Source organism: Hylaeus volcanicus, chromosome 2, assembly GCF_026283585.1.
Source record: "Hylaeus volcanicus isolate JK05 chromosome 2, UHH_iyHylVolc1.0_haploid, whole genome shotgun sequence".
Classification (NCBI taxonomy): Eukaryota; Metazoa; Arthropoda; class Insecta; order Hymenoptera; family Colletidae; genus Hylaeus; species Hylaeus volcanicus.
In genome coordinates this window covers 751,567-772,203 of record NC_071977.1, presented here as the reverse complement: position 1 = coordinate 772,203, position 20,637 = coordinate 751,567, and the positions used below count along the sequence as shown (strand labels likewise).

The 20,637-nt window shown below is 47.5% G+C and overlaps 2 protein-coding genes across 7 annotated transcripts in view; one reads left to right on the top strand and one right to left on the bottom strand.

Annotated features, from left to right (window-relative positions):
* The window catches only part of LOC128872013 (ankyrin repeat domain-containing protein 50-like), a 92,265-nt gene that overhangs the window by 44,218 nt on the left and 27,410 nt on the right, over window positions 1-20,637 (bottom strand). For 5 of the 6 annotated variants that reach the window (XM_054114270.1, XM_054114271.1, XM_054114269.1 and 2 more), the window contains exons 2-3: window positions 17,914-17,958; window positions 6,564-6,612 (exon numbers count right to left, since the gene is read on the bottom strand). The gene's annotated coding sequence lies outside the window, so the exon portion shown is untranslated. The remainder of the gene's footprint in view (window positions 1-6,563; window positions 6,613-17,913; window positions 17,959-20,637) is intronic. The other variant, XM_054114267.1, reaches the window with a different exon arrangement.
* LOC128872023 (uncharacterized) overlaps window positions 4,817-20,637 on the top strand; it is a 79,753-nt gene continuing 63,932 nt past the window's right edge. The window contains exons 1-2 of the mRNA XM_054114290.1: window positions 4,817-5,066; window positions 5,155-5,332. The gene's annotated coding sequence lies outside the window, so the exon portion shown is untranslated. The remainder of the gene's footprint in view (window positions 5,067-5,154; window positions 5,333-20,637) is intronic.

The window sequence follows — 20,637 nt, the reverse complement described above, 5'->3', positions numbered from 1 at the left end:
AGAGAGAGAGAGAGAGAGAGAGAGAGAGAGAGAGAGAGAGAGAGAGAAGGGCTCGTGCGGGGGTGGGAAAAGTTGTTCGAACTGTCGATGGGGGTGACATTTAACCAAGCACGCGCCCACGTGAACGGTGTGAGTGCATCTAACAGGGTTTTACGAGTTCGAGGGGGCTCGAGATGGGGGTGTCGGGGGGTGGGATTGGATGGTGGCAAGAATAGAGGGTACGTCGGCGTCGCCGCTGCTTTCGAAATAAAGCGTTCTCCAGGCTTCTGTTTTCACGGGTTCCCTCCTAAGCTATCCACCCCCTTCCCCCGTTTCTCCGCACCCCCTCGTCTGTTTTTTGCCGTCGCTAAAACTTTGATACCTTTTTAGAAGGCATTGTTTCCAGCCGGCGGAACGGGAGGGAATCGCTGGCTAAAGAGGCTTTCGCACCACCGAGATAAGCCAAAGGGGTGGAAAACGACCAGCGCCACGGCGTGGCTGCCGATAAGAGCAATCCTGAGGGTGCGTTCACACCAAACTTAGGCTTAGTCACGAAGACAACGCACGGGGGGGGGGAGGGGGGCGCACGGTAAATTCCGACCAGATAGCGATCGACGCGGATGGGAATAAGAATTTCTCGTTATCTTCGACGATATCCCGTTAACTTACGCGCACACCTAGATCCCTCGGTTCTGAAACTATACGGGTACCCTCCCTCTTCCCCACCTTAGAATCGATCGTGGAGCCAATCTCATAGTTTCTAGATTTAACGACAATTTAAACGTTCCCAGGTTACCACGTTATTAGGTTAAAAACGCAGAAGATTCCATCCACGGACCTTCTGTTTCCCTCTACGACGACACTTGGGCAATAGAGGTATGCGAAATTCAAGGTTTCCATTGATTCCAACATTTTTTCTTAAAAAACTGTGCTTTTATACGGCCATTGTCGCCAAGGAACGAAAGAGAGGAGAATGCGATTGTAAATAGGAGAGATTTGACGAGCGGGGATCTCGAGGGGTGTATTCACCGGCCAGAACAAGGAACTGACGATAGGGGAAACGATAGAACGAGCAAATGCGTACTCGATAAACATCAACGCTACCGAGGAGACAAATATGGTTCGTTATCTTCCCTCCAATCACGGTGAATCCCGGTCCCGTGCCAGGGGAGCACTGGATTATTAGCGCACTGGACCACTCTTCCCTCGGATAAAAATTCCTGGGAGGAAATTCTTTCTGACGAGAATGCTACACCGGAACCAACGCGATAAACGTAATTACACAAGTGTGAAAATGTTTGGGAAAATGCACGAAAGGAAACCAAGGTCGAGTTAGCGAAACAAGTGCAAACACTTGGATACGCATTCAAAGAGTACTCGATTGGAAGAAGAAGGCAATGGGGAAAATTAATCCCGATAAATCTCGAGGGTTGTACGTTTCGAAGATAAATTCGAGCGGTCGAAGAAGTCTTATGGATAACCGAAAGCAATTACTTCGGCGGAGCAATCGATGATCCTCCATTTGTCGAGGAAGTCACGGTATATAAATTTCCAAGTACACATCAGGCGATTCGACTATTCTCCGAGGGAACTCATTCTGAAAGATCTACCCTGAAATCCGTAATTTCCAGGAGCTCGACCGTGTTCCGCGTTCAAACTAATTTGGAATTAATCAGAACGGCCAATGGACAAGACTCGAACGCCGATCCAACTTGCTTGATCCACGGAATTGAAAGCGCGCGCTATACATTATTGAACTTCGAACCGTTCGGGACGTCCTCATTGCGGTGAAATATACGTGGCACTATTTCGCAGAAAACTTTGTGCATCTAGCAAAATTAATGGAAACGAATAGAGATGAACTCTCAGAATTTGTGTGCTTGTGATTTCTTTATAACTGTTGCTATTATTGGCCAATCAGGATCAAACTTTTTTTTTATTCGGTACTTCATTTTGGAAAATATTTGCTCCAAGTATCGCTACATTAATACAAAGCCCGCCCACCTACGCTCAAGTCTACAACTCCTACCTTTGTATACCTCCCATTCATGTTTCTATTCTTCGTCATGCGTGACCGAAGAAAATGCTAATTCGCAGTAAGAGCGTTCGAAGCGATTGCCTGTTTCGGTTATCTCGGACTGGCCAAGACGGTGCTAGAATTAGGTACCAATGTTATTAACGACTGGCTCTTAGATAAAGCCTAGGGGACCCATTAGCCCTGGCCTTGGTCAATTACTCGTAGAAATTGCGGTTTTAGGCTCGACGTCGCGGCTTTGAAAACGGCGCAGAAATGATCACTCGTGGACGAGGTATCGTCGACTGCGGGTGGACAAAGTGACTGCGCGATTGAATAGAAAAGCTGGAGAAGCAGAAAGACCAGCAGGAACACGGAACACGGAACACGGGGATTGTGGATGCGGCGAGTGGGATCAGAGAGAATAGAAGTCACAAAGCGTGGGGACAACGGAAAGGGAAACGCGTATCGGCGCGACAGATGGAAACAGAGGGCCGAGAAAGGCCGAGGGACGCCCTCAGACCGCGACGCGACTATGGTTTCGTTATAGTCTTTGCTTAGCGTGCGCTTTTATGCTTCGTTCCGAGTTTGCTAGAAAAAATTCATTCGTTTAAAAAACGACTGGGGCTTACGTTCCGAGATATGCTGCGGCGGAAGCCAGAGTCACCGCTTTTAAGTGACTAAATCGAGGCTTCGCTTGAAAGCGGGCTAGTAACCTTGGCTCGTGTACTCGTTCTTCTGTCTATCCATTAATTTCCTTCTAGCATCTGCGTACATCAGTTGCAGAAATTAATTCCGTGTATCTAGGTACGCGTAATCTATGTCTCAACCTGATGGACATTACACGCACCCTGATATCGCCTTTAAATGTGAAAGGCGGACGTTGAAACGTAGACAAAGGGGCGAAGGAAGCAGGGATTCGGAATGGCGGAGGTGTATTTACATCGAGAGGAATCTGGAGAAAGAAATGAAAACAAACACCGAGCTCGGGAGAGATAGATGTCTGGGATAGAACCAGGGCCGTCTCTGGCGGGAATGCGAAATCGAAATGAAGCGTTCGATCGAGAGTAACCGTCAATGTCGAATTCGAATCGTTTGTTGCATAAGTAAAATCTTGTTTGAATGTTATTTAAGTAATTCTACCTCTTCGTAACCATCTTGTGAGTAGAGGGGGGCATCTTGACAGAGTTCACAGAAGAAGGAGGCGATACTCGAGCAGCGGCCCTGGTTAGAAGTTGCCTCGCCGAGCGGAAGAGAAACTCGGAGAGGAGGTTCGCCGCACAGACAGAGACGAAACTTGAGAGAGAGAGAGAGAGAATGGAAGGGAGGAGAGGATCGTAGATGATATCGAAGCGGGGTTCGCGCAGCAGAAATACAAACAGGGTTGTATTGTAGTCCACCACCATTGTCTACGGGCGTGCAGAGACCTACGCGAGCTCCCCTCCCCCGGCCCTTTCGACACAAAGCCTCTCTAACAGGGCTGCCAACAGGGGAATGCACAATTACATACACGGTCGCCTACTCCAGACCGTCCTAAGAAGCTTTAATTAACGGTGGCTTGCGGCCTCCGCGCGTGCACGTTCTCCAGTGCGCGCGCAACAACAGGGGCCTCATCTACGTGGTCCCCCATGCACCCTTGCGCGGGAAACCTCCGAATCCACGATCGATCGCGATCCATCTTGAATAGGAAACGCGAGAAGCGATCACTCTGCAGACTCGCGTAATCTTTAATCGACCGAATCTATCCTATCACTGGTAGGAGCGTCTAGTAAGAGCAAGAGCCGTGTTCGAATACTCGCGCGAACGTAACATACTCCTACGCGCATAATCTGTACTCTTTCGTCAACTTTCGCGACCATGCTAACTCTAAACGGTGATAAATTTCGATTAAAGCAGGTTCGCGTCACTATAACACGGAAATACGGGTCCAGACGCTATGTTAACGCTAAGTCTAGCCCCGGGATACATTAATACTGATTTATGTTCAGTTTAAATTCTAAATTGTCACGGTACGCGATTACAGCTGCTATAAAAGCACCCACCGCGAGTCCTGCGAGCGCCCTAGAGAAATTCCGCGGTAACGCGGTTATCCTGGTTGTTCGTATCGAAAGAGAACACGAGTTCAAGACCTGCACGTCCCCCTCCTCTCGCAGATTCTACGTCAGGATGACGATCTTAATGCTACGTTACGCTAAGCATTCTAATAAGTGGCCTCCCCGCTTGCGGGAATTCTTATTGCGGTCGCCGGTTCCGTTCGTGGTCAGACCAAGTGGTTTGGACTCCAGAGAACCGTGAGCCAACATTATATTCTGCGGTCGTCGAGTTCCTCGCGATTCCTTTCGTCGTACAAGGAAACTCGCGCCAGACACTTGGCTTGAATTCACAGTGGAAGCTCCAGGTTCTGTATGCGAACGCTACGGATGCTTCGCCCGATCCAAAATAGCTTTTTCATTTCGCTGTAATTATTGCTATTCGTCTATTTTTTGGGGGGGTTCTCTGTAAATCTCGACAGGAGAGTATAGTTACACCATTCCCGCAAACCTTACTTGCAAGTATTATTATATTACTCCAAAGGTACTCAAGCATTTCCAATAGCTTATCCTGGAAGCCCGCTGGAAAATGATTTATGGGAGTCGTCCGTTTCTAGATAAGTATCGACGAATCGAGCTTGAGCCGCGTAACTCGATAACGGGTCGAGGATCGCGATAGCGTTATCACGATAGCGCGCACAGCACTAACTCTGTCAGTGACAATGCGGGATTCACATCGGGTCACCTCGATCAACCCGTGCGACGTTTAGATACGCGTGGAGCATCTGTCAGTAGCAAGGTTCTAGCGTGAATCATCGGATCGTGTGTGAGTGTACACGGTCGATCGGTAAGGTATACCCGGAAACAGGTGTCGACGGTGACGTTGCATCTACAGGCCTCGATCGACACGCGAGGGCCGCAGGTATGCTTCGTGTGTCACTTTGTATACGATCCAACCCTCGCGATCACGCGGATGGAAAATTGAGACATCCCTAGATCCTCGCTGATCTCTGCAAATCTCCATCGAGACCGTTGATTGCGGGGTTAGTTTAGTAAACAACCTCTGTCACGTTTGTTTACAATCTTTATACACACTATTTATACTATTTTATTTTTCCTTATGTTTCACAGGAGGACATGCCAATTCACTGTCGTAACAATTCCACTGGTTCACTCAACACAACGTAACTAGAAACGAGGTCTGCGGGCGTCCGCGTGCTGCGTGGAGCGTTTACCAACGATTTCGCCGTAAACGATGTTACATTATCTCCCTCCAGGATAATTGGACTATCGTTTTCGTTGATTACAGGTAAATACTGGACTTGTTTACATTACCGATAGTCGTATCACAACGCTTCGTTGAAGTTGAATGCAATTTCCAGGAGCAAATACTCCAATACCGATTTTTTAAATATCATTACTGAAACATCCCTATTTGAGGATCATTTGAAGTATCACTAGTGGAAGATTACAAATAAAATAGTCCAACATCGAGTTTCATTTTTGATACGTCGTTACTGAGACGTACCCCGTACGAATTTTGGAACGCGTAATCTCGCTCGAGTGATTCGTTGGCTCTGTTGGAAGAGCGTTTCTCCTCTCCCGAGTCGGCTCTCCCGTTCCTCGGCTTTAGTATTCCGTAAACGTTATCACGTGTGAATTCGACGATGGTTGCCGAGTGTCAAGTGCGCGTCTTCGGTGTCGTACGTGAAGATACTGCGGAAACGAGCGTCTTCAACGCGTTTAGGAGCGTTGTTTCGTCACGTTCGACCTTTCCTGAACGCTAGGCGATGGGGACTCAAACCGCGGGATGATTTTCCACGCTCGGCCGTTACGAACGATCGAGGCTTTCGCGTAAGCTGGACGATCTACGGTCATCGGAGGACTCTCTAACGGCGGGGTACATTTTTTCCAACGTGGGATTGGCATGGTATCGAAGCAGAACGACCGCCAAGTGGTGGCGCGAATAATAAGAAACGTGATGAATTAAGATTGTGTTGCCATGGAATTTTCGTGAGCGGCATTTTGGGAAAAAGAGGGTGACCCTACGAGGCAGCATAAATTTTACCCTCCTGGATATTGAAAATCCTCCTCCTCCTGTCCCTCGGACCTTTTCGCAAGCAAACAGCAACGCGCACAGAAATGATAAAATTTGCATAGAGGCCACAAATTAATCCCCTGATATTCGTAGCGTCGAACACGCAATATCCACGATAAATTTCTCGTTATCAATCATTTAAAAGCTTCCAACCATCCATCATCGAAGTGAACGTATGCATTTCTAGATCCTGTCGTTTCCTGCTCCGATACAGGCAGGTTCACCCGTGGTACCTGGCCGCAACCGCACGGCCAATTTTTTTCCCCCATCAAAGTTAATTACTTTCGCAAGGCATATCGACAGATTACAGTTACGTTCGTTGGATGTTGGCACGCGAAGCGGAGGGAGAAGGAAAAAACCTAATGCATGTCGTTGCCCGGAGTTTCGCGCCGAGTTTCACTCGGTGGGGTGTTACTCTAATAGGATTCAGCAAATTACTTACCGACAAGTCTCGCTCGGTGTGCACCAATTCCCCCTTTGGATTGCGCGATCTGGGCAAGAAAGAAGCAAATTTACCAAATTGTTTGCTAAAATGACGCGTCAGGGCAATTATCGATCCCTGAACCGCGCGATCGATTCGGTTATTTCGTTTATTCGTTTATTATTATCGATTAACAATGGATCGAGGAATGCTCTCCTGATTACAACGAACTCAAACACGACCCTATTTGAATTATTTTTCGTTATGGTCGGTTTCAAGCGACAACTGCACCCGTAACTCATGCGGTACGAGATCTACCTCCCTCGTGAATAAACCTCGGAGACAATACCGAAGAAACGACGCCTGATCAATGTCACTCAATCTCGCAGGCTGGATGCAGTTAGTCGATCAAACTCGATTACCCAATTCTCGAGTTCGCCCAACGGAACAAATCTCCTCTCGGGAAGTTCGCGTAGGATAGCCTTCCACGCGAACAAATCTTTCGTCGAACTCGCTGTGGAAAAATAAAGCAAACCATTGGGGGGAAGAAACAAGAGCGGAAACGTGCACGTGGTAACGCGAGTTCGGTAATTAACACCGCTCGTCCCTTCCTGTTTCGCCTCGCGGAGAAACGAATCCGTGCATCGATCATCGGGGGCGGCTCCATGCTAATTCGTCTATGGGATCCCCGACCCGACGACTTTTTTCCTCGTCGGTGAAATTAATGATCGACACGCTCCGTTCCAGCCATCGTTAGCACCGGAAGCGTTCGGCGCCGCTGCAGAAATTGACTCCGCGACGTGAACGAATCTGTCGCGAGCCGTTCGCGCATAAATCACCGAGTCGACGGAGAGGGGGGGACACTCCGATTGCGAATCGGACTCGTGTCGACAAAGAGGGGAACCCCCTAAAAATTTCACGGGATCGTTCATGGTACAGCGCGGGACAAAATGGCACGATGTACAGCGCTTTATTAAATTAGAAATATACCGGTCGTTCGGGTTGTGTTTAAGGAATTTTTTATTATTTACGCGCTGGGAGAGTAGTAGTAACGGATTGAGGAGATTTTTCCGATAAAAACGAGTCCAAACATGACCCCATTCGGAGTGGTTTTCGTTACGGCCGCTTTCAAGCGACCGAAATCGGAGCAGTTGTCGCTCGAATCCAGATATAACGAAAAACAGCCCGAATGGGCTTCGTGTTCGGGCTCATTTTAATTAGGAGAGCGTCCTCGATCCGTTAATGATACTCTCGCGAAATTTCAATCGCATATCAAGCAATGATATTTGCCTGATGATCTTATCATTTTGTTCGGAACTGTACGAGTGGAAACGTAACGCGACGAAGTGCGTGTACGTGGTGTCCAGCATCGAATAAATCACGCTCCTCGTCGGGAGTTCGAGGGGCGCGCTGTGATATTGATGCGCGCCTTGTGACCATCGTTTATTCAACCCACCTATGCTCCTGTCGCGAATCATCGCTCGCCAACCGCAGATTTTCAATCGAACGACACGACGATTAAAAAATCAGAGATGCGTGCACGGCGTGGCGCCCCGAATTGTCATATTTCATCGATCGCGCGTGTGGAATCGATACTTTCACCCCCTTCACCTCGAACTTTTTTATTTTACACTTATTTTATCGCCAACTGCACCAGCCAGAAGAGCCAAGACTGGATGGATCATCCGTGGACGATGGGACGGACAAAATTAGCAACGCACGCGACGAGCACGACGACAACTCCTCGTGGAAGACTCAAAGGGGGTTAAAACGAACACCATTCGCCTGTCAGGCTAGCGACCGACAGATTTTATGTGGCCCGGTTGTTTCGGTCGCGCGGAAAATTAATACCAACTGCTGTCGCGAATGAAATTAGCGCCAATTGCGGTCGCGGGCAAAAATGTTGCCGTTTGCGGTCGCGGTCGAAGCCTGGCGCCGCTTGCAACCATAAATGACATCAGTGCTTCTAATTAAACGAAGCATTTAGCTGGTGCGGGACCTCGACTATCCGAAATAATAGTCGAAACATTTTCTATAAATAATGAATTTTTCAATTGGCAAATGGAACCACTGATCTAGATTAATATCTAAAATTTAAAAGATTCAAACGTTACATAGAGTATCGTTAACAAAGTATCCTCGCTAGAGGAACTTAAGACGCGAAAAAAAAAAGAAGAGAACAAAATGGCCGAGACGAAGGAACATAAAGCTCTAGTGCTCGAAAATAAGAGAGACAGAGAGAGGAAAAACGAGCCGGAAGAACCGCGAAACATTTCGCCGGCCAATGACCGCGTAATTGCCACTTCATTTTCGCACTTTGCGCGGCCGACAGCAATTAACGCGCTTTAATTTCATCGAGTAGCGCGTTGGTGAAAAAATGGCCTCGCCAGCCCGTGAAAATGTCCCGCGTATTCGTATGTCGTACCTCGTTGAAACACGAATAGGCAAATCTCTGATCTATCGTCGAAGCTTGCTTCGCTCGTTATCCATTGGTGTAATAATGTTTCGTCTTTTTTTTTTTATGACAAAAGCAGGGGAAAGAGTCTTCCAAACTTCCAACTTTGTTAATTTACGATATTTTTAAATACAAAATAATAAAAAAAAATTCATATATATTTGCTTCTTTTTTCGAAGGCAATAATGGCGTCGAGTGTTTCCACGGGATCCAAATACCCGCGGATGGGTGGCGCACGTGCGTCGAACCATGAACCATGCACGCGTTCGTATCGATCAGAACGTTGAACACCCGTTACTTTCGAGTCGCCTGCACCTCGCGTTCGCTCCACGAATAATCAGATCGCCAATTAAACGGTCCAATTAAAATAATAAATCAGCGCGCGGATCCACGGTTGTATTTCGTTTCGCGTGCCAGCTCGATGGGGCGTCGATTACTCCGTTTCCGTTTTTCGTTTCATTCGGCCCTCCCCCTCTTTTTCATCCCCCGCTCTGGTGAAAAGTGCCGAGAACTATTGGGAATATTTTGCAGTAAAAATTATTCATGGTTTTCGTGATATTCAAGCGCTGTCGAGTACGATAAATTAATTTATCGATAAATGGCCATTTCTGCTTTAACGCTACGTTTACGGTCATTTTCATCCATTCGAAATCTAACAAGGTTTTACTAAGTACAGGACCACGTAGTAACTCGTTGCAAACGCGAAAACAGTTGCAAATTGCGATTCACCCCAGAGTTCAATTTTTGTGAGCCTTTCTGCGCAGCTTTCGGAACGAGTTAATTTCGCGTTTCGCGTTTAATAGGTTAAGGGATTAATATGGAGCGATTATAGCGTAGGCAGCGTATCGAAAACGCGTGGCTGTGCACTCAACGTCGATTCAATCCGATAACCCGGACGTTTAATCCAGATTTCAGCCCGGCGTCTGATGGGCCGAAAATGAACTTTCAGTCGATTGATCTCGGAATTGGTTCGACGAAGAACTTTGACGCGTATATCCAGCTGCCGATGTCTGCCCAGCTTTAATATATCACTTATTATTGATCCTTCCGTTCGATCGATGTCTGGTCACGATGCCCACCCTTCGTCTGTGTCCAAAAGTGGATCGATAGAAAAGCTTCCAAAAATTACGATACTAAACTACTTCACCATAGATTATAACTTCTGCTCAATTTGCAGCCCCAATAAATGAGACATTTCAGAGTTTTAAAGGGGAACAATTGGAAGGTTTAATTTCAACCCTTGTCCATAATATTGTCGAGTGAATCGCGATCAACATCTTTGTTTCTGCAAGTCGTAAAACTATCCTTGCCATTGTGCACGCGACCTTGTTCCCTCGAACACTTACTACCAAAGGAAGCAAAAGTCTGCCGCGAAAGGAAGCGGGTGTTCTTTTTCCCATGGCGTCTGCCGTCACGGTTCTCGAGTCTCGCCGCATAGAGTACACCACCGTACGTCCACTGCTATCATAATACGCAGCCAACTGCCGCCAATGAACTTCCTTATTTAACGGTTGCTCGCGTGGCCGCGTCTCGAGTACCATGATTCCGTCACATCGCGTGTACTACTCGAGTTGGCGAGTTTTCTCGTTTGCGCACGGCCAACACAGGGTCTTGGTTGCTTAACATAAATTGATCATTTGCATTAGTCGTAGCCGCGCACGTTTGGGAGTCGAGCGATGCGAACGAGCCTCTCGAGATTCCGTGTATCTCGAGTTGGCTCCGAACCGAACTAGTTGGACGAAAATTATTACCATACTCCCACGGCGATCGTCTATCCGCAATTTTTTTTTTCTTTCTCGGAGTCTTAAATACACGTAGGAACATCGGGTGAAAGGAGGGGTCGGACGATGTAGTCGTTTTCTCGGATTTGATTGGCAAAAAGGAGCGATCAAAGAAACGGAGTACTACGCGCTACAACGATGAAATAATCATAGTTCCACGTGTTACCATGCACCAGCTTCTAGCCCTCGAAGATATACTATCGCTTCGTACCCTACGATAACGCAGCACTCTGTCCTAGCACAGAACGGCGTATTACTGCGGTGTCGTGGGCCTCGTCCTCCAGAATTCATGCCTTAATCCCATCTCGATCGACGCAGCTCGCGTCCACTCGGAGACGGCCAATATTAGGCGCGTATAATAGCAACGAGGAGAACGCGTCCCATATAATATGCGCGCACGGTGGGTTTAGGGCTCGAATCGCGCCGATACACGCGTTACTCCGAGTCGGCAGGGTCTACGCGCGTATAATGCTGCCTTCGAACAATGCGAGGAACTAGCGGGCCCATTATAACCGGAGGGTATTGTACCGGATGTCTCGAGCAGCGCGCGCGCGATGTCCCCGACGAAAGCTACGCGCGCAACGACCGTGTGCATGAACCAGTCGCCGAGCGAGTAAAATCTTGAGTGTGTATGCGAGGGACCGCGATGGAAAGAGATACAACCGAGAGCAAGGGAGAGGAAGAGAGAACGCGATGCGTTTTGCACCCACGCGCAAACTATGCTGGCGATCGCGTGCGTACTGGCGTCATTACGGCTCCCCGGTGCTTCTTCTCTCTACATGGGTTGGCCTAAGGAGCGCCATGTGCTCGCAACATGCCTCGTCACCGATCATCATCTCCCACGTTAAGGGAGCACACCCCCGACGAATGCAACTTCTTTTGTTTACGTGGAACTCGAGCGTACGTGGAATATTCAAAGGGAAATTCGAACACCTAGCGGAGTTACAGACATGTGTATGGGAGTTTTTGTAAAGTTGCTTAGGGGAAACTGAGCTTCTCAACCTTCTTGGACTCGCAACGCATGGATCCCAGACACTTAATCGAGATTAAGCTTCCTGAAAGCAAGATAAGTCGAATTTCGGTCTAAAGAAACGTAGTGCTACGCGATGTCGGGAACACCGTAGTTCCAGCAATTTTGAGATTCCATTACGGGTATAACAAGTTTTCGAAATCGATCGAGTGCTCAAGCCAGCCGGAGGCAATCGCTTATTCAATAGCTCCTCGTTGCGCGGCTATTCAAAGTAATCCCTTGAGTAATTCGCGTTCTCGTAATTCTGATGAATAGTGGATGCTGCTGCCGGATAGACGCGAATCCGGAACCGTTGTTCCGACAGAAAAAACAACCGACGCTTGTTATTTGGATAAGTTCTCGCTACAAACGGTTACTCGGAACCATTGAAACTCTATGGCCATCTTTCGCCGTGCTACGTGCTACCTCGATGGAAGAAACGATTTTATTCTATCAACGATAATAGCTTCCACCGCGATTTCGACAAAATGGCAGAGAGTCACGACAGATTAACAACAACGGTTACAACCACGTTTCCTTCAGTTCCTCGTAGTTGGTCGGCGAAACTAATAATTGTTGTGGCGTGTTCGGAAGCTGTATCATGCCCGCTGCATTACGGTGCGAATATATACATATATATATATACGGCCATTTATCTATTCCTTACTTGTCCCGAAGTGTCAAGGAGAACTCCCTCGCAGCGTGTCTTGTTAACTTTACGCAAATGTTGCTAACTCTGGGAGTACTTGGTCGCCGCCTGTGTTCCTCGCTTGACCGCAATCGATACCGTTCCCTTCTGCGCGACGTGTTCGCATCGACACGATCGTTGAACGACCCGTTGGCCCGTTAGACTTCGCGAGACTTCGCCTGTTGTTCGTGTAACAAATATTGGCGACGATGGCTTAACGAGCTGGAACGTGGTAATAGGTTACACGATCGGACACCGTGTGTACCGAAGCACGAAGCTTAAAACCGAAGCAGACTTGCGGTGCATCGATGACAGCGGGATATATTTTTGATATTTTTGTGGAGGAGGTTTCTTTCGTTATGGATTAAGCCTACTGTAACGAAAAAACGTAGAACGCAGCCAATTTTCGTGCCGAAAAGTCACGAGTTTTTAAAGAAAATAATTAGCCAACGACGATCGATCATCGCAGAGCCATGGTTGGCGCGCTAGGTCGATGGGAAAGCTTTCGACAGCCGGAAGCTTTCGGATTTAATCGCGCGAACGTCAAACGGGACCGAAGGCAGCCCTTTTAACGTAGTAATTTCGCAGACAGGTCTTTGCCAGTGGACGGGAGACCAGGAGAGTGGCCCTCGCGTGGGATTAATTATCGCTGTGTACAGTGCGAGGCATAATAGAAGCGTGGAGGTAAACGAGCACGAGGTGAACTCGGATTACTGGCGCGCCAGAGGATAGTCGGTGTCGTTCCGCGGACCGGAACCACGGTAATGAACCTTCCGCGAACGATCTCGCGCATTACGCTCTTAATGAAAAGGTCCGTCCAAATAGCGAACCAAGGCCAAGTTCGTTGGCGCTCGAACCAAGTAGGGAAACTAAAATTCAAACGACGAAACAATTGCCCCCGGCATGTCTTGTCGCGGGGGAAAAGATTCGGTCGCGTAACGAGGACCTATCGCGCTAGAAACAGCTTTCAATAGTTCCCAGCCTCTATTTCGAAAAGTACCGCTAAATCGTGGCAATAAAACCCGCAATTTAATTGGTCGATCTCGCCTCTCGTTCCTCCCCGACGTAGTTTAGTGCCGCGCTGCTTAAGACCCGGGGAATTTTATCGCGTACCTCGTAAAAATCATAAATATTCCGGGGGATTAATTTACCGGCGGAGCAACGCGATTTTTCGTTACACGGGAAGACAAATCGTCTGATGAATATTCCGGGCATTACGCCGCGGAAAATCGCTATCCATTTCCCTCTCGCCTTTTATCTCTGTGGACTTCTTTCTCCCTCTGTCCCCCTCCCGTGACCGCGGAGAAATTATCACGATTGTCCAGCATCGCAATTTCAAGCGAATCATTTCCGAGGAGTAATCGAACAATTAATCGAATTATTGATGCGTGAAATGCGTTGAAGTAGTAATGAAAAATTAAAGTTCTAAAAAAAAAAAAAAATAGACTTTGACGTCGCATCTTTGCAACACATGAAAGAATAAACTGTCCTCATCTTCTACGTATTTCCTACGGTTAATATTACCCGTGCGATGCATCCATACGAAGATCCATTATGCAAGTGACCCATGTTACAAAATATCCACGATAAAAAAATTCCCGTATATATATATTGCGAAAAGTTTACGTCACGGTATAAACGTAGGTGCCTCTATTTTCTTCGCTTTCAGCTAGATCGCCGCGATGGCGCAACTCGATGATTACCTGGCGACCGCCAGGAGACAGGTCGCCGGTTGAAACTTTCCCACGCGAACTTCTATAATCAGCAATCGGTTCTTCGTCGCCCGAGGAAAGATTGAGCTGTCGTAGCCTCAAAAGGAGGCAAATTAACTCGATCTCGGTTTAAGCTTTAATTGCCGCCATTTCGACGCCATTCGAGCGAAAATTGCCGAGCTAAACGCTACCTTAGCTATGAATGGAGCACTCTAGGTATGGGTATCGTTCGTCTAAATGAAAGAAATTATTCCAATGAAAAATCCGGTACAGGTGGATTCGTTAGACGGAGAGAAATTGCTCCAAACCGAGGGCTTCCTTTGGGAATTAATTCCGAGGAAGTCAACGCAAATACTGACTTCTCCTTCTGTGTTATAATTGTATCTCTCTTATAGATTGAGAAAATAAAGTTTCAAGAAAAAATAGTCTTGTCACGCCAAAGGTGACCCAAGCTCATGGTCCAAAGGGTTAAAATTGACAAGTCCAACAATCTCCTCCCGTAAAAATTCTCAATTATTAGCCAACGATTGCTAGGGCTCGAAACTAGGCGGTAATCCTCGCTAACCACGTTCAACAGCCGAGGGTCTCGGAACTCTGAGACTCGACGCCTTCGCTGCAAGGGTACGGGGTCCAGGATATATTTAGTATCATCCGAGTCCCTCGGCAGCGAGTTTTATTGCTCCGGAGGGAGGCTCGATGAAAAACTGCCCCGCGCCGCGTGTGAATTACAGAAACGTCTTCTTCTCGCGCAACAGTTACGCCATGTAGGTACCAAGCGTGTACAGAAGTTCGCTGGTCCCTGTTCGAAACGCCTCTCGACTGCGCGCAATTCGTCCCAGCTGTCAACCACGGATACGCGATGGCGGATTAAAAATGCAGCGACGAATTTGCACAAAATTCCCAACGACCGGTCTTGAAATACCTCCTCAACACATCCGTTTCGACATTTCGAATTCTAACCCGGTTATTTATGCAGCTTGACGAGCTCCATTTCCTACGTCACCTTTATCGTCGCGCGGACATTGTCGAGGGATAATAATAGGAACGTCCTGGTCACGAGGTTCGGTTTTATATGGTTTGTAACAGTCGCGATTCGATCCCTCGTATTGGATTGCAGATGAAACTGCAATTTTCGAGGCTCAGATTTTTCTAGTTTCGTAAATTTAATTCTTCGGGGCATCGGGAACGATCGCGCGCTATTATTTTATTTAACCGTTCCCGATAGCGAATCGGTAAATTGTCTGGACAGACGTTTATAGTTCGAAAAACAAACGTAAATAATCCGGCGAAGGGTAATCGATTCAAGGGAATTCTATTCCGGAATGCAGCGCAAGCGTTGCGAAAAGTATTCCAACAAATCTTCGGTAAGCGTCGGCCGCTACTAATTCCGTGTGAATTCGTTCCACGGACAACCGGAATTTCAGTCTACGCGAGAAAACGAACACCTGAATCGCTCCATTATTTATCTATGCCCGTAAAAAACTGTCTGGTACTTAGGACCGAAAATTGCGGTGTCTTCGTTACTTTTCTGTCCGTTATAGAGAGAAATAACTACTTTGATGTTAACGATTGTTAACAGAAGTGTTCTCAAAAATGGCACCTCGACAACCCCCGCGCGGGCCATTTTTCTTAGACATCCAAACGCGACTAAAAAAAAATATTTTTTTCAATCTAAAAGGTACATACAACCATAACGCAGAAGGAGAAGCCAGTACTCGCGTTAACTTCCTCGGAATTAATTCCCAAAGGAGGTCCACGCTCTGGAACGATTCCATCCTGACACTCCCAATATCATAGTGTGCAGATTCTGGCCAGTTCCGCTAGATTTTCGAGGAACTCCGCGATACCACGTGGTCGTACGTGTGTCAAAGAGAGGGAGAGAGAGAGAGAGTCCGGTACGCACGCGTCCGTATGTTTAATTCATGACGATGCATTACTCATTCATTCATGCGATCATGCAGAAGGCACTTCCGAGAAGAATGCCGTAACAAGTTTCTGGAAGAGGCTCGTTCCCTCTCACGTTCCACCTCCGGATCCGTTGGGTTTCGCTATGCATGAAGCCTCGAAACGGCGCTAAGAGGATAAAAATCGGCAGTAAATCTCCAGAGACAAAATGGAAGCACGAGAAATTCGCCAACGAATGTACACGTATCCTGCCGCACGTCTTTCCTGGTACGATCGCTTTTACAGCCGAGATATTGACACTGTTCCTCCGGATGCAATAAACGTTGAGCCGACATCGTACTTCTTCGTGCCTGGCGTCGCCTACGCGTATCGGTAGTTTCCAGAACGGCTGAAACAAGCCCGTAAAATTCGATACGCGACTCCTCCGGACTAGAAAAATACTGGATTAATCGACTCCGTTGATGAAAAATTAAATAAATTACTCCTCCAACTACGAAGTCGTGTGACAGGGTTGCGAAGGCTTCTCTGTCGTCGTAAAAATTCCTTGGAGGGGTTACGGTGGATGTTTCTAGAAACTAGGCTGGGTTAGGTCTGAGTTATCTTGTAAAAATCAATTTTCGTGTCTATAGTATACGTTTGCAAGAACTAGGCTGGGCTGTAGATGCGTTCTATAAGAAAATATGGAAAAGGGTCATCTTGCATAGTTTAATGCCCTCTATTATCTTATGGCCTGCTGTACCCAATCAAATTATTGTATCGTTCGATGCGTCAGGGAGCAGTCGAGGGTTCGATCGCGCGTATCAATCCCATTCCGCAACTAGAGTGGAATCGCATCTATCGAGCTCTAAGCGCGTGCCAATCGAGGCGCTGCCACAGCAACCGAATTCTCTCGATTCGATTCAACCAACGAAAGGGTCAGCTGTCCCGAGGCGAACGGCAAAAACCTACAAAGTGGAGCAACGGGATCCAATGTCCTTTGATGCGCGTTGGAGCGACGCGTGCCAGTTTCCGCTTGTGAAAATGCTGCCTTTTTCCCTATCCTCGATAAAACCGTCGCGGACGTCGCGGATTGGAATTATATTTCGATAGTTAACGGCATTTTTCATCGAAGGAGTGCTCTGCTTTAACGACAAAACGCTCCACGTTGCCCACGGAGTGCTCCACGTTACCCACAATGGCGTACACGTCGAAACGCGAATATTAAAGCGCGTTCGCCTAACCAACTTGTATTCCCTGCCTCCGAGAACTGTCTTCTTTCCAAAGGCACCTTTAATTCGCCATTTCGCGAGTTTATAAATACGTTTCGCGCGCCAGCTCGTTACTTTCCGTCGCTCGACCGTGATCTCTTTTAATAGACTTATAAATTTCCAACCACCCCGAACGTTACGCAACCGCGCGTCGTTTGTCTCGTAAACGCGAGACATTGCGAGCCACGAGCGGTTGAAATTTCTCTTGTAAAATAAAAAGATGTCGCAGGGTTACGTGATTCGTCGCGGTTCTCCAAGAAAGTGGAACGTGCCGCGCCGGGAAGAAACGTTTCCTTCAACGATCTTCAACCTCGTGGTGGCATTTAAAATTAACATCGTTCGAAAACTCACTTTTATGTCCACTTTACTCGGAACGTTGATCGCGAGCTCTCCGTAAAAATTAATTCGACACAGGATTATGATATTTTTATTCCGTGTACGTTTAGTATGTATGTCTTTTTTATATTCTGATCAACTTCACTTTTGGTACGTATTTTTAATTTAATCACGTGCTAAGAAACGACGTAGCCAGTGTTTACGACCTTAATTTCGATTGAATTTTATTTTCGCTTACCAGTGAGGCTCCTGGTGGATACCAATTCCTTTAGGATGTCGCAACCTGAAAACAAAAAAATGTCTATTCTTATTCTCGTAATTCCATATTCTACATTGTATCGTACGGTACCAGAAAAATCACGAATTTTAAGTACCGCGCATCGTTACGACTAGTTCTCGAGATGACATCGATTCGAGCGACCGAAACGTCGACTAATTAAGCAACTTCCCTTGTCCCGCGATCGCGTTTAACAAACCGCGTGGTTTCGCAAAAATTCCCGTCGTGATACGCGTTCGACGTTACACATTCCCTTGCAGTTCCAGTGTAACAAGCGGGAGCGCGGTATTCATTGCAGTGATCTCTGCCATTCCAGCGGAAACCCGGGCTCTCGACGAAATAAAGAGGCAGCTTGTAAGCGAGGCGGAGACTCGTGAACTGAATAATTCTTGAGCAGCCGAACGAAGATGTCGCAGATGTTGCGGATCGATACTCTCTTTCTGGCTTTCGCGTGCATCGTGCTCAAAGAGCGGCTTGTCGGTGACGCTCGATAAGATACGGCCCGATTCGAGCCGCTTTCCAGCGAAATCGTGAAACATTATCGAATCCCTCTTCCGCGAAAATCTTTTCTGCGACGTTTACGAGCATCGTTAAATATAATTTGCAAGCATTTTCAAAATCTTGTCGTTCTTTTAGATTTCTGTATATGTCGTCATATCGTTATCGATCAACGTGAATAGACGTCCAGATGAAGACGTGTTCCTCGATCGACGAGGAACACGTTTACACCTCGGGAAGCCACCGTGGCTATCTAATTAGATCCAGTAAATATTATCCACGCAAACCCCGTGGCTACCCAACGTCGTAATCCGGTCTTATCTCCGTTCGACGCGTTCAGCTTCCCTTTGATCGTGAGAACGCTTTTATTCGGGACATTCCGGAGACAAAAAGCGTCCGTGGAGCAGCTAAAGGGCGCGGAGGCCTGGAAACGGTCGATGTACCAAAGCGAGCGGAGATAGCCGATGGTTTCTGGCCGGAAGTGTCATTTCCTCCGTTTCATAAATAAGGACGATAAAGAGTTGAGAGAAGCCCGGTTCTCGGGCGACGCGAGAGGGGAAAGGGGGTGGAGTGTTCGTGGCCAGTTGCACGAGGATCGACGTGACCATTTTAATATCCCTATAAATCACGAACTACGGCGTTGGATCGATTAGGTGAAAGTGTCCGTGTGCTCCGAATGCTTGGGCGCGATCCATCTTTAGAAAATCACTCGTGGGAGAAAATTGGTATCGACGGCGCGGCCGCTATCATCTCCGCCGCGGCACGGAATCACGTTCCCAACGTGACGGTAATAATACGAGTGGTGCTCGACTCGACCTCGACGTCGCGAAACACCGAGAGACAACCGTGGATCGAATTTAACGAGGCTTCTTCTTTAACCGAGTGTCAATTTTCAGCTCCCCGCGCGACGACCTTTGGAACGAGACATTTCCTTGGATGAATCGCGAATCACTCTTGAAAAAAAAAAAATTAGCGTACTCAATCGCTCAAATAGTATTATTATTAAATGTCAATGATCCGGGAGATCAACGCAGAGGTACTCGAAAATAACAAGAGTATATCCTTAAAAGTAAGCTTTCGTTTGGAAACCCAGATGAACGGAAAAATAGCGAGAAAAGAATTACAGAAAAGGAAAACAAAGGGGGTGAAATGACGCGGGTTTCGTTAAAATAAAAACTGCTGTGGATGATAAGGGACGAGCGCGTGGGAAGGGGGGGATGGTCGTGGTCGTAGAGAAGCGACGTTTCACGAGAGCACCGGGATCGGGGGCGAACTAATAAACTTTTTATCTGCAAGTTTGGACGTTTCAGCTAGCGAATTACAAAAACACCACTCGGTGGCCCACTTCACGGTTGAATACACGGGCTCCTCGTGTTCCAGATAGTCGAGGACCACCTGCATAGATAACAGCACGCGTTGTTACCTACCGTACGTCGACCGCGAATCGAGTTTTCCCCCGTTATAATCGTTTCTATCGATTCGACGATATCGCGGGTCTGTGGCTGTCGCGTGGAGACTAGAACAACGCTCCTATCGTTGTCGAAACGAGTCTTTCGAGTCGAAGACACGAGTCCGATGGTGATGACGGAACGATTCGATAACAGTGTACAGAGCAGGCTAACAATTTATTAGCGAATCAGAGGCGGAGTAACGAAAATTGAAGATTTTTAATCTAGCACTGTTCGGACTACTTTTAATTATTCTCAACCTGATAGTCATCGCAAACTTCTATTTGAGATTGTCCGAATGGGAGTCATGTGAGTACTCATTTTCGTCGGAAGAATTTCAGCAATCCATTGATAATATCGTAGTATCCGCGCTTCCCATACCCAACAATAAGGAGTCAAATAAGAACACGAAACATAAGGGTACGGGATTGGTCGCGTAGGTAAAGCGGTCGACTGTGGATCCGAGGATCGTGGCTTCGAATCCCCGTGCCTTATTTTTCGTTTAGACTCCTACATATGGGGGCTCGTCCGGGGTGGGGGGTTACAGCGGCAGAGGACCGGCCAGTGACGATGAACAACAATGCCACGCGAAGGACGGTGGAGCGGGCAACAATGAGGCGTCGAGAGAGAACAACGTTCCAGAAAGAGAGAGGGGAGTACACTCGCGAAAGAGGGTGCGGCGCGCACTGTTGTTGAGACGCGAAACCCGAGAAAACGGCCTCGATTATCGACGTATATA